A 13,886-nucleotide genomic window follows, 5' to 3' on the forward strand; every position below is an offset into this window, starting at 1 on the left:
CTGCCCACTTCAAAATTCGCCCACTAAAGTTCGCCCTTTCAAACAGAGCTTTTAGTGGAAAGGCTGTGAGGACGACTATGGTGTGGGCGTAAAAGTAGTGCGCCAATTTTCTGGATGCCATCATTAATGCTAATGCTAGTTTCTCCAAGGGCAAGTACCTTGTTTCGGCTCCCAACAATGTCTTGCTGACATAAAAGATGGGCAAGTGTTGTATTCCCTCTGCATGAACCAACACTGCGCTGACTGCGTGCTGAGAGACTGCCAGGTACAAAAAGAGTTCTTCACCAGGTACTGGAGTAACAAGTAGTGGTGGGGAGGACATGTACTCCTTCAAGCTTTCCAGAGCTCGGTCGCATTCTTCATCCCACTCAAATTTGGCTTTTAAAGCTTGGAAGAACGGTCGTAGTCTGTCTGATGACCTACTTATGAACCGGTTGAGTGCAGCCGCCATACCAGTGAGATGCTGCACTTCTTTGACTGAGTTTGGTCTCTCCAACTCCTGGATTGCTTTGATCTGAGAGGGGTCTGCTTCTATACCTCGGTTGGTCACCAGGAAGCCCAAGAATTTGCCAGATCTAACTCCGAATGCGCATTTGGACGCATTGAGGCGCAACTTGTGTTTCTTCAGGATCTGGAACATCTCGTCTAGGTCTTTAAGATGGTCATTCTCATCCTTGCTTTTGACCACCATGTCGTCGATGTAAGCCTCCATTGTTTTGCCTAACAATGGTTTGAACATCTTGGTGACCATCCTTTGGAATGTCGCCCCTGCGTTCTTTAGGCCAAAGGGCATGACCTTGTAGCAATATAACCCCCTTGGTGTTGTGAAGGATGTGACCTCCTGGTCTGGTTCATGCATGGCGATCTGGTGGTAGCCTCTGTATGCATCCAGAAAGCTAAGTCGGTTATGCCCTGCCGTTAGGTCCACCAGTTGATCTATCCTTGGTAGAGGAAAGCTATCTTTTGGGCACGCCTTGTTGACTGTTTTGTAGTCGACGCAGACACGCCATTTACCATTCTTTTTTGGTACTACAACTGTGTTGGAGATCCATCTTGGGTAGTGCACTTCTCTTATTGCTCCTGCCTCCAGTAGGCTGCCTACCTCTTCTGCCACTATTTCGGCGTGGTGGAGTGCCGACCTGCATGTGCGTTGAATGACTGGTCTGGCGGATGGGTGGACATTGAGTTGGTGACTGATGAAGTTTGGGTCAATTCCTGGCATGTCGTAGGGTGTCCAGGCAAACACTTCGATATTAGAGGTCAAGAATTCCAAGACCTCTAATCTCTCAGTGCTGGACAATGATAAGCCAAGCAAGAAGAACTTATATGGGTTCTTCTCATCTATTTTTACCTCCACCAAGTCCTCCACCGCTTTCTAATCAGCTTCTTTGCCGACATCCGCGAATAGTTCATTACTTTCTGGTTCTTCCACCGAATGAACGTATCCTTTGGCAGCTCGGCTTCCATTCACTGTGGCGAAGCATTGTTTTGACATGATCTGATCGCCATAGACTTCTTCAATTATGCCGGTGTCGTTGGGGAACCGCATTACCTGATGGTATGATGACGCTACCGAACGCATGGCATGCAGCCATGTTCTGCCCAGGATGATGTTGTATGTGGAGGGGACCTTCAATACCCAGAACTCCACTTGTTTTTTTACACTCCCTGCTCTGACTGGAAGATTATTTTGCCGACAGGCCACTCTGGCATGGAGTTGAATCCAATCAGGGGAGAAACTGCAGGCGCCAAGTCTTTGTCTTGCAGCTTTAGTTGCTTGAATGTGTCGTAGTACATGATCTCACATGAACTACCCTGGTCAATCAGAATCCGCTTGACGTCAAAATCCTTGACTCGGAGAGTGACGACCAGCGCATCATTGTGAGGACAGTATATTCGATCCAAGTCCTTATCTGAAAAGGATATGACATTTGTTGCCTCTGTTTTCCCCTTCTTGGTAGCAGGTTGGGTACTTAATACTTCCCTAAAGTGCTCAGCCTTCTTGATTGATCCCCTGAACTCGCATATATGCTCAGGTTCAAAGACTTCATGTATTACATTGATGATACCTTGAGGCGGTGCATCGATTGTCATTCTGTTGGGATGGTCCTTATGATCTTGGGGGGCCGGTTGCGTCCCTCTTTCAACGTATTTGTCCAAGTGGCCTGCTGCCACCAATTCTTCCAAGTGCTGTCTTAGTGGCGTGCAATTCTCAATTCGGTGCCCCTTTTCTTTGTGGAAGGTGCACCGTGATCTGTCGTCGTAATTTTTCTAAGCTTCCCCTAGCTTGGCCGGCCACTTGACAAAAGGCTCGTCTTTTATTTCGCTCAGAATCCGATATATTGGTTTTTTGAACACCGTTGTTATGGCAGTGCGGATTCTCAACCATCTTTTGTCTGGGTCTTCTCCGCTATCTCGTCTGCCACGCCCGTTTCTATTCTGCCGATCTACTGCATTGACCTTTGCTGAGGTCTTCTTTTCTGGTACTGTGGTTGTACTAGATTTTGCTTTTGCACGTGCGCCATCCTCTTCTACCCTGATGTGCTGATGCACTCTTTCCATCAGGGCCTCCATGGTGAGGGGTGGCGTCATGGTAATCGAATCCCTTAGTCTGTTCCCTACTGGTAGGCCTCTTTTATATTGCGCAATGGCTAGATTGGTGGGGCAGTCTCCAATCTGGTTGAATGTCTCCCAGTAGCGACTGTTGTAAGATCTGAGGGTCTTTTTTTCACCCATGTCGATGGAGAGTAACTGGTCTATCTCCACCGGTGTTTTAGTATTTGTTCGAAACCTCGTTACGAACGCTTCTGCCAATTGGGCCTAAGAGGCTATGCTGCCCTCTGGGAGCTTTTCGAACCAAGTCAAGCCTAGGTCGCCAAGACTTGACGGGAAGAGTATGCACATTAAGGCCTCGTTTCGCTTGTACACAGCCATGACTTGGCGAAAGTGGCTCAGGTGTGAATACGGGTCCGTCTTCCCTTCATATGTATTGAATTTCGGCTGAAGGAAGCCTGATGGTAGGGGCGCGTTTTCGATCGCTGGGACAAACGGCGAAGTCTGTAGTCTTGCCAATGCCTTGTCCGTTGGTTCGTAGGCCGGTCGCGGTATTGGCATTCCAACCTCGACGTTTCCATGCGTCCGAGGAGCCAACCGTTGTAAGGCCGAAACTCGGTGTGGATCCCTTGCCCTGGCATCCTCCTTGCATCGTGCTTTTTCTTCGAGCACGGTTCGTAAGTCGGATGACCTGGGCAGCTCTGTTTGTCTAGATCCGGTTTGGTGTGAATGTGAAGGCCAATACGTGCTTCCTTCAATGTATGATCTTTTGGATCTCGTCCTCTCAGACCTGGAGTGACGAGTTCTGAAAGATAAGGAATGAGTGTCGCCTATCCTGAGGCTTCTGCTCCTTCCTTGGGAGGATGTAGTATTCCTACTATGATTCTCTGAGTGGCGAGGGGGCGTCTTGTGCTTGCGCCCCTCTCCTGTCGCCACATCTTTAGTCTTCATCTGGCGTTTCAAAGCCTCCATGTCCGCCGCCATCTTTCGAATTAGTTCATCTTGTTCCTTCACGCGATCTTCCAGGGCTTGAGGATCAATCCTCCTCCTTTGCCTGTCAGGACTTTGAGAGTGACGAGGGCTGCTATTCTGCCTTCCCCTGCCACTCCTCCTGGAATTATGTTGTTGGGGCTCCAGATCTGCCATAGGAGGGACAGAGGGTAATCCCTCTCGCCTTGCGCCTCCGTCTGGAGTTAGCCCGTCAACAGCGGACTGCGGTAGTTCTTCAATGCGTGTCATTGATTTGAAAAAAAGGAGAAGCTTAGTCAAGAGGTTTTTGTTCTTGTGTGTTTTTCCCACAGACGGCGCCAATTGTACGGGGAGGAAATAATTCTCCTCGTATAATCCTGTTGACCAAGTCCACGCTCCTCCGTACGACGTCGCTTTATCACCTGAAAACACAAACGTGAGCTAGCCGGCGGGTGTGTGCCGGAAACCTCTCCGATGCCTAAGTCAGTAAGCTAGACAAATAGACAAAGTTTTATGCTCTCAGAAAGAATTGTGTTCAAAATTACCTCCTCCAAGGTGGTGCTTGTGAGCTTTTATAGGTTTCGAGTGGCATAATCCTAGTAGGACTTTTATTTCTCCATACAGAGTCCTCCTAGGATTCATACTCCTAAGGATAATGCTTATCCTTTTACACCCTCCCCCACTGCTTAAACCAAGTGGGATGGTTTCCTCCATGGCCGAACTACCATTTAACCGAAATAAAAACTGGCTATGTAGAGCTATAGAGAAGGCCGAACTATCCTTAGCTCGGACTTCTCCTCCAACTCCTTATCTCGGCTTTCCCCTGTTCAACCATGGTGTGTTTAGATCAATCTTCCAAGTAGCAAGTTCTGACCGACCTAACCGTAATATGTCACGACCGGACTAAATGCAAGGCCGGACTCACTTCAAACTGCCACCGGACCGGAGTTGCTTTGCACATTCTTGAACCGGAGTAACCACACCCCTCCTGGGCCGGAATAACTTCACTTCTCCTGGGCCGGAGTACCTATACCTCTACTGGGCTGAAATAACATTACGGCTTCTTACCGATTCCTTCATACTTTGGGCCGCAGGGCCCAACTCACATCTCGGCCCGATTCTTTCCCAAAAAATTACCCTCTCAAGAACACTACGCCAAATGCTATTAATCCCAGCCCAATCTTTGTTTCATCATAGAGTTTCCAGTTCTTTCATTAATCAGAATTTTAAAATGCAACAATTCATAAAAATAGAGTTAATGTTATGAATGTGAAGAACCTAAATAAGTTAATTGCTTTGTATAACAAAATAAACATATAAAAGAATACCTTATCCGATGTCAATAAACACCAAACAATCAATAATGGGATTAGAGCATTTCAATTGCCAAACCAGTTTAAGAACATAGAATTAATACCAAAAAACAAGAAAGAAATCATCAAAATGGGAAAACTTTGACTAAACCATATGAGGGTTCCAGTCAATTAAATTTCAAAATTATATCAACCTTCAAACCAACTATAAAAGAATAAAAGTTCACAATTAATCATTTAAGAAACTTTGTAATCACAACAATATATCAAATTATCAAATCACAAATAAAAACAAAGCAACCTAGTGCCCAAGCTTTAGCTAATTACAAATGTTTCAAAGAACATATACAATTATAGAGAATGAAATTGATACCTTAAACTGTTCGCCAACGACTTGCTTGTAAAGATTTGGATTGCAAAGAGGTAAGGCACATAAGCATTATAAGCACTCCATTCATCAAAAGAATTCCAAAGATCAGCCAATGTAAAATACTCAACTTTTTCCCTCTCCCAATGGTGCCAAAACTTGTTCAGGTTTCTGATTTCGATCTATACAGAGATCATAAATCAATCAATCATCAGACACATGAAACAATCATCATTACATTAGCATCAAAAGAATTTTAAGGAAAAATGTTGAAATGAGACAACAAACCTTGGGTAGGAATTGGGATGGAAGTGGGCCAATTTGTTCTCTCTTCTCTATCACTTTCTTGATAATTCCACCATCCTTGCAAATATTTACTACTATGATCCATGAGATGAGATCCACTTCAAACTAAATAACACAATTGGGAGGGACACCATTTCTACCTATGGCTCCATAACCAAAATGAGGAGCCAACATGAATACTGCCATATCCCCCTTATTCATGGTGATGATTACATGGTCCAATCCAGTAACCAGTTAACCTAACCAACCCATCAACAAACCAATCAAGTTGAAGGAAACCCAAAAGTAACTCACTGAAAATAAAGAATCACGACGAAATACTTTTGCATCTAAAAATACTAAGTTTTCAATGTTTTTGAATTTTCATGTAATGTCTTTAACGTAACCTAATGTTTTTGAATTTTAATGTAATGTCTTTCGAAAACCTATCTTCATGTAGTCTCATTTCCTTTGAAGAAAGACTTGATTTTTTGTTTAGGTGTAATTTATGAGATTATGTGATTTTGAAGACCATTTGAGCCTTGATTGTTTGTGTTATTTAATGTTTTGTGGTTGAATCTATGTTGCTCCAGTTGCTCTAGACTTGGTGGGTCCACTACTTGGATGTGTTAGATGATGTGTTATAACTGCTATTGAAGTTTTGTTATTGTTATTGTTATCATTATCATTATGGTTCTATAAAGGAAAATTTTTATTGTTTATGTACTGTGGCAACTTCATTGCCTTTTGTGAATATTTGTGTGGATAACTATGGAAGAGTTCAAAATTAGCTCAACTGATTGAATGAAGGACTATTTGAACAATTAGTCAAGATTAACACGACTATATTATTTGAAAATAATTTATGGATGTAATAGGTGGTCATTATTATGTTCAAGTTCCTTTGTCATTAATTATGTTTGCTAGGAAAATATTATGTTTGAAGAATCATTCAAATTGATTATTAACAAAAATATTGAATTTGTGGACATTGATCTATTGAAATGTATAGTTTGGATATTGTCCCTTCTGTATTATTGAGAATGCAATTGTTCTATTGGTGAATATTGAAATAAGGGGCTTATTGTTTGAAATCTTAAATCTAAATATTAGAAATGTATATGAATCTCATCAATGAACTTTAATCAAGTATTTGGGATATTTATCTAGTTGAAGTCGTTGTACTTATTAATTAATTTCCTTGAGATGTTCGCAGCTAACAGCCCATTGCCACCACTTGGAAAATTCAGGTAGAGAATTTTGTTACTGACACCTTTGGTTTTGAATCCATAGAATTTTGTGTTTATTTAATGGTGTTTACAAGAGTGAAAGGGATCTAAAGGCTTCTGCATGTGCTTTTCAAGTTGAGGCGGAAGTATTCTCTAACCCCATTGGTAAGATTATTTAAAATTTTTTCATGAGGGATGGAACAACCAAAAAAGAAAAGCCTTTTGAGTTGTGAATTTGGTTTGATCTTTTTGTTTTGTTCAAATATGAGACATTGGTATTTCAGCCATTTATGTTCCTGGTGGTTTCTTGAGCTATGGTTTAATTGGATTGTGATCTTTGATTTAATTAAACTATTACTACTGATTAAAGTCACATTTGAACGTCTAGATAACTGTTCTGTTCGAAAGTTGATGATGCTTTGGGTTATCTTAATGGAGGGTTGAATATTTTTTATTTTTATTTTTAAGATAACCTTCTCCTTGAAATTGTATGTGTCATGAGAAACACAGTCTCGTATGATCACCAATTAGGCACAATTATGAAGATAGATTATTTATTATTTAATATCGTATCTTTAGCTATTGTTGATTTGCTGAAAGATTGCTACTTTGCTTTCTTTTTATAAAATTGTCGTTTTGTTTGTTTTAACTGGAAAAATTGTGGTTATAGAGAGAAAGATGGAAACTTTGTTTTATTTTTACTTTATAAAATTCATAACTATAAAAGGTAAATTCATTAGTTAATTGGGTTTTTTAGTTAAAAGATGTTTTCAAATTAATGGTTTCTTTATATTAATTGTTAGGATTTGAATTTTTTCAATTAATTGACTTTGAAATTGAGGAACAATTTAAAATTCCCCTGTTGTTTTCATTAAACATGGTGACTTATAGGTTCACTTTTATAATTATTTAACAGTGTTCAAGATTAGGGGAATTAGGATTTGGTGAGGGGCACTATGTATTGTAATGAATATAGGTTGAAAGATTTTGTTTGAATGGAGTGACAGTGCATATTGTAATGGTGCATGATAGTACTTTTATAGTGATATTGGTGAGTAATTAGATTTTGGTAGTAGAATTGCAGTTCCAGTCCACTGTAATGTTTTGCAAAATAGTGAACAACCAGAAAGAGACTGGAATTGCACACCATTAGAGAAGCCCTCCAAATTTTTTGGTCTACATATTCAAGCATATTATCAAATAGGTGGTGTGCCTAATTTGTGTATGCACTAACAGACACCCATGAGAACAGAGGCATGCAAATCAAATCTTAATGCATCCATAGATAGCCGAAAAAGGAGTAGAAAACCACTAAATTACATACCAGATGGTGGAGTTTGGCCTGTAGTCTGTGAACCCAGAAACAACGAAGCTGAACCAAGATAGGAAATGAAACAGAACAAAGAGTATATATATATATATATGTGTTTGTCTTCAACTGAGAAAGAATCATTTGATTGCAAATTTGATCCACCGAACAGAAGAAAATTCTAGGAGGGGAAAGATGGTGGGCTTGACCTGGTTCTATTGCAGTACTTAACAGAAGACACGTACACCTACCTCACTCAAATGGTGCACGGCTAACAAGACACATCAACCAGCATATTAGGAGAAAGAGTTGAAAAATGACATGTAAGCGAATTCTTTGGGCTGAACCACTGCTTTTGTTTGTAGCATATGGAGAATTCTTGGAAAAGCAATTGAGGGATAGATAAATGGTGGGTAATTTGCAGCCCACGTGTCTAGCCCACATCTGCAAGGCAAGGACAGAGTTATTACAAACCAAACAAATAGTAGCGTTATACCACTCTTACCTTCTTTTTATATATGTTATAGATTTCTCATTGTACTAATAGTAGAAGCATCGAGTTGAATTTTATCTTTATATGATTATTTGGATAAAATTTTTTAATGAGTTTTAAATTTTGAATTTAACATTTTACAATTAGTATTTTTTAACTCATATTTAAAATTTATTTTTATGTCATTTAATTTGAACTTTTTTTTATGATAAATCAAAATGACAGTATCAGTTTAAAAAAAAAAATCATTTGTTATCTGAAATGAAACATTGGGATACAAGTATACTCTGATGAGCTAAGTAAAACGGGTAAAAACATCTCCAATGGTGTGCCATTGGAGCTGCTATTGCCAAATTATGGCAGCAGTTGACAGAAAGGTAGCTCCAATGGCAACTTTTAGCAGCTGTTATCTTTGGCAAATGCCAAAGTTGCCAAGTCAGCTTCAACCAACCGTTTCCTCCTTCCTTCCCTCTCTTTTTCATCATCCTTTCCAAACACAGTTTCAATATTCATACTCCACAGTTTCATCATCCTTTCCAAATTTCCAAACAATATTCAACAAACAATTTCCAAATTTCCAAAATTCACCCAACAATTTCCAAAATTCAAAAAAAAAATTAATTTCACTAATTTGAAGCAATTTCCAAACAATTAATTTCCAAAATTTCCAAATTTCGAAATTTCCAAAATTCACCCAAGAATTTCCAAACACAGAAAATTAGAAAATCAATTTCAACAATTAAAATAAATTTCACCAATTTCACAGAAATTTAAAAAAAAAAAATAGAAAATCAACACAATGAGGAAAAAAAATACCTGACAGAAATGGGTTGATCTTCCTCGTTCTTTGGATGATCTTCTTTGTGTTCATCATTAGGGTTTCAATTTTTTTCATCGCCGATCCATTGTAGGAGTTAGACAGAGAGTGACAGAGAGGAGTGAGAGAGAGGGTTTCAATCTTCTTCATCGCCGATCAAAGAGAGAGAAAAGAGAGTGAAAGTGAGAGTGAGAGGGATCGACACCATCGCGGCTTGAATAGAGAGAGAAGAGAGATGAATCTGAGAGAGAGAGAGACGGAGACTGAGAGGGACAAGGAGGAGGAAATGATGAGAGAGAGAAAGTGAGAGAAGAGAGTGAGAGTAAGAGTGAGAGAAAAGAGTGAGAAGATTCAATCTTCTTCATCGCCAATCAAACAGAAAGAGAAGAGAGTGAGAGTGAGAGTGAGAGACGAGAGTGAGAAGATTCAATCTTCTTTATCGCAGATCGAACAGAGTGAGAAAATAGATGAATCTGAGAGTGAGTGAGAGAGAGAGAGTGAGAGAGAGAGAGAGAGACGGAGACTTAGAGGGACAGGGATGAGGAATGAGAGAGACAGTGAGAGGGAGAGGAAGAAAATGTTGGATGATTCTACACAAATCATCTCAACCATTCAAGATCAACACGTAGACGATGGTGATGACAATTGATAGAGTCGTTGTGCTCTGTTTGGCTTTAAAAAAAAAATAGTTAAAATAAACACCAGCTTGTGTCAAACGGTCATGTCTTCAAATGGCTATTATATTGAAATGGTAATATTTTGAATTTTTATAACTAGAAACTCTTCATCTGAAATTTTTTTTTTCACAATAACCATTGCACATTTCATTTTTCTTTTCTCCTCTCTTCATCTCAATTTGATTTCACAATAAACTTCCAAAATGATATTATTTTTAGTTTTTTCACACAATCACTATGGAAGGTTCATAAAAAATAAAGAGAATAAAATCTTTTACTACTGAAGAAGATGTGGCAATTTGTAGAGTTTGGTGTCACATTACTGAAGATCCAATTGTTGGGAATTCGAAATCTCATGCTCATTTTTTGGGAAGAATTTTTGAAAATTATTGCTCGCTGGAAAATGATCACTCAAGAACACAAGTGTCAATCTCATCTCGATGGCGTGTAATTATGAAATGTTGCAACAAATTTTGTGGGTGTTTGGTACAAGTCGAAAATCTACACCTAAGTGGAATGTCTCAAGTTGACATAGTAAGATTTCATATTCATTTATTTATGTTAGTTTATTTTGTCTTATTTAAAAATGAACTAATTAATTAATGTAATAATTTATTAATACAGATGCTTCAAGAAAAACTGTTACACTAGCAAAATGAAAACAAACATTTTACTTTTGAACATTATTGGCCAATCTTACAAAATAATATCAGGTGGCAAGATGTAACTCCTACAAACATAGTGAAGTCAAAGGATACATGCACCATTTTTCCCTAATTCAGACCCCGATTCTCCTATGGATAACTACATTTCTCTTGAAGATGACGCCAGTCCAAGTGTTGGTAATAATCTAACTGTTGGTGAGGGCAGTGTCTCTGCAAGGGGTAAAAGACCTATGGGTAGGAAAGTTTCAAAAGAATTATTTCAGAGAAATCAAGTCGTTGAAGCCGAAATCTAAAAAATGAGCATACAATTGAAGACATTTAACCAACACCTTGTTGAGAAGGAAAAGAAAAAAGATGAAAGAGAAGAAAAAATGATTCAAGCACTGCAAGAGATGAAAGAACTTGAGATCAGAAAACAAGAATATGAGATAATGACTACGGACATTTCTCATTTGGACACTCAGACGAAAGCATATTACACAATACGAAAAAATGAGATTTTCGCCAAGTGGTCTTTAAATGTCAGCAGCCCAAATAACTATTTCCCCATGCCTCCTAATAAATAATTATGACATAATGTATTTTTTTGCAATATCATTTATTTTTTAATATAATTGTTAGTCTTTATTTGTAATGTCATTTTTTTATTTTGTAATGAAATTTCATTTTTTTTGACTATTTTCTACAACAGAATGTAATATTATTTTTGCAATGTATAATGTTGACTATTTTTTAGTATAATTTAAATTTTTCAATAAAGTAAAATGAAAAAATAAATATATTTTTTGAAATGAAGGCAATAAAAAGATAAAATACATTAACTGACATTAAATGAAGATAATTTTATTATAATAAAAGGGCAAATTACATATACATCCCTCCAGGTTTGACAAAATTACAGATACCCCCCTGAGGTTTGAGAAATTACGAATTCCCCCCTGAATGCTATATTTGCATAAGAAATTAGGGGGTAATTTGTTATGAAATATAAACCTCAGGGGGTAAATTGTTATGAAAATACAAACCTCAGGGGGCGGGATGTAATTTCCGAAACCTCAGGGGGGTATCTGTAATTTAACCAAACCTGGAGGGGTGTATATGTAATTTGCCCATAATAAAAAGACATTAAATATAAATTTTTTTCCAATTTTTTAATTTTTTTAAATTTTTTATATTTGTCTAGTCGGGAATAATATAAATATATAATTTTTTATTACAAACAATTAAAAAAAGGTCACAAAAGACAAAAAAATAAACAAAAATAAATCACAAAAAAATTATATCCAAACAACACTTATAAATTTGGCGGAAATGTTGGTTGAAATTTGTTAAAATAGCAAATAACTATTGGAGCACCATTAACTTGATGGAAAAATTAGTTGAGATTTGTAAAAATAACAAAGACCATTAAAGTACCATTATTATAATTTAACAAAGGGCTGTGATGGAGGCCTCGAAAATGAGGCTCGAAATTGCCTCGAATGCATTTTTTTTTTTTTTTCTGAGCTAATACATTGCAGAAAAAAATAAATAAAAATAATAATAATAATAACAAGCAAAGCATCAACCTAGCAAAAAAAAAAAAAAAAAAATTCGAGCCAAATTTGAACCAAAAAATTTGAGACCTCAATCATTAATATAATACTATTCATTATTAAATCATAATAATAACAGTGGCAATATAACAACAACTAGTGAAAATGCTCTAAAAAAAACTCAATGAAATCAAATTAAGCATTTAAAATTGATAAAATTTTATTTTTTGTGAATTTCTTTTTAAAATTTTATAGTATACCCTTTATTTTCGTTTTTTTTTTTTTCCTTCTAATTCTTATCGAATCCGAACCGTTTATAGTTTCACTGTCGTGATTTCGAGTGACGACTTAAAAAGACAGACAAAAATGTAAGCAAATCATGGATTGCCACGTCATATGGTTTAGTACGTGTGTGTCGGTCATGGACTCTATGAGAGTCGTATTCGGGTCTGTTTACAGACTGTACCATAAATTTACCGGTTGTAGCCGGTTGTTCTTCTTTAACAACTCAGGGACTGTCGGTGGACTCAATATTTTTTTTACCAGTTGTTGTTTTCTAACATGCCATTTTTTATTTTTTTATTGTTTTTAGATAGAAAATGATTTTCCTAATCACATGCATACCTTTTTTTTGGCCCCACAATTGCATATACCAAAATAAAATCTTGTAGATATATGCATCTCATTTTCTTTAAATATTTTTTTTTTCCTTTTTTTTTTTTTTGCCATTCATTTGGGTCCTTTCTATTTGTAATTTTTTGGGTTTTCTTGGTAAATATTTTTTGTAGTATTTGTTTGATTAATGCTCATTAGTTTCATGCCTTTCTAAAGAAAAAATATGGGGAAATTATCAGAAAGTCCTATTTACCAATCTATTACTCCATCTAGTCCCACATTAATTCTGTTGGATTGGCAAGTCCTGTTTGGCATGTTTTGTGGACAATCAGGTCCCGTTTTAAATTTATGTGATGTTTGTGTAGACGGGTTTGACCCTCTTTTGTTTTTTCTTTGGAGGTGTATATTGGGATTGAATGCAGATTTTGTGGGATATGTTTCCTGATCCACGTTTGGTAATTCAGATCCATGTTTTGGGGTGTGATAACGTGGGTTATGGAGTCACACAACAGTGCGTGGACCAAGGCATCGATTGGCTGTGTGGAATACTCCTCTTGAGCTTCAAATGGTTTCTCAGAGAACGAAACGAAGGCATCGATTTCTTCAAAGAAACGAGATTCTGCGTGAACCCAACAAATGGTAAGGTTCACGTCGTACCCCGCCGGAACAGGCGATCAGATTCTGCGTGAACCCAACAAATGGTAAGGTTTACGTCGAAACAACGAACCCACAACGATCGACGAAGCATCGGACATGAAAGCGAAGTATTGGCCTTCGAAATCACCATTTTCGTCTGTAAAACCAGCGAATTGAGCCATCGAATAGAGAGTTCCAGTGGTGTCGAGTATGTCTACGTACATAAATGTGATCAGAGCTTCCCAGAAATGCCCCGCTCCCATGCTTTTGAAGCTGAGAGCTCCGGCTGTGTACTTGATTGTGTGAACGTCCACTACTTTTTTGAAATATTGATAAGTCGTGTCGCCATCGGTGCTGTTTGGAAACACCGTCACAGTGGTATTTCGAAACCACGACACAGCGGTGACGAAGAATATTCCTTAG

The 13,886-nt window shown here is 37.9% G+C and overlaps 1 long non-coding RNA gene across 1 annotated transcript; it reads right to left on the reverse strand.

Annotated features, from left to right (window-relative positions):
* Positions 1-4,666: 4,666 nt before the first annotated feature.
* Positions 4,667-8,140, reverse strand: LOC114264664 (uncharacterized). Its single transcript, XR_014348352.1, has 4 exons — positions 8,041-8,140; positions 5,491-5,747; positions 5,209-5,384; positions 4,667-4,730 (listed from the first exon to the last, which is right to left on the reverse strand). It is a non-coding gene; the product is annotated as an uncharacterized LOC114264664 (long non-coding RNA).
* Positions 8,141-13,886: the final 5,746 nt, after the last annotated feature.

This window comes from Camellia sinensis, chromosome 13 (genome assembly GCF_055761805.1).
Source record: "Camellia sinensis isolate YWXY chromosome 13, ASM5576180v1, whole genome shotgun sequence".
In the NCBI taxonomy this organism is placed as follows: Eukaryota; Viridiplantae; Streptophyta; class Magnoliopsida; order Ericales; family Theaceae; genus Camellia; species Camellia sinensis.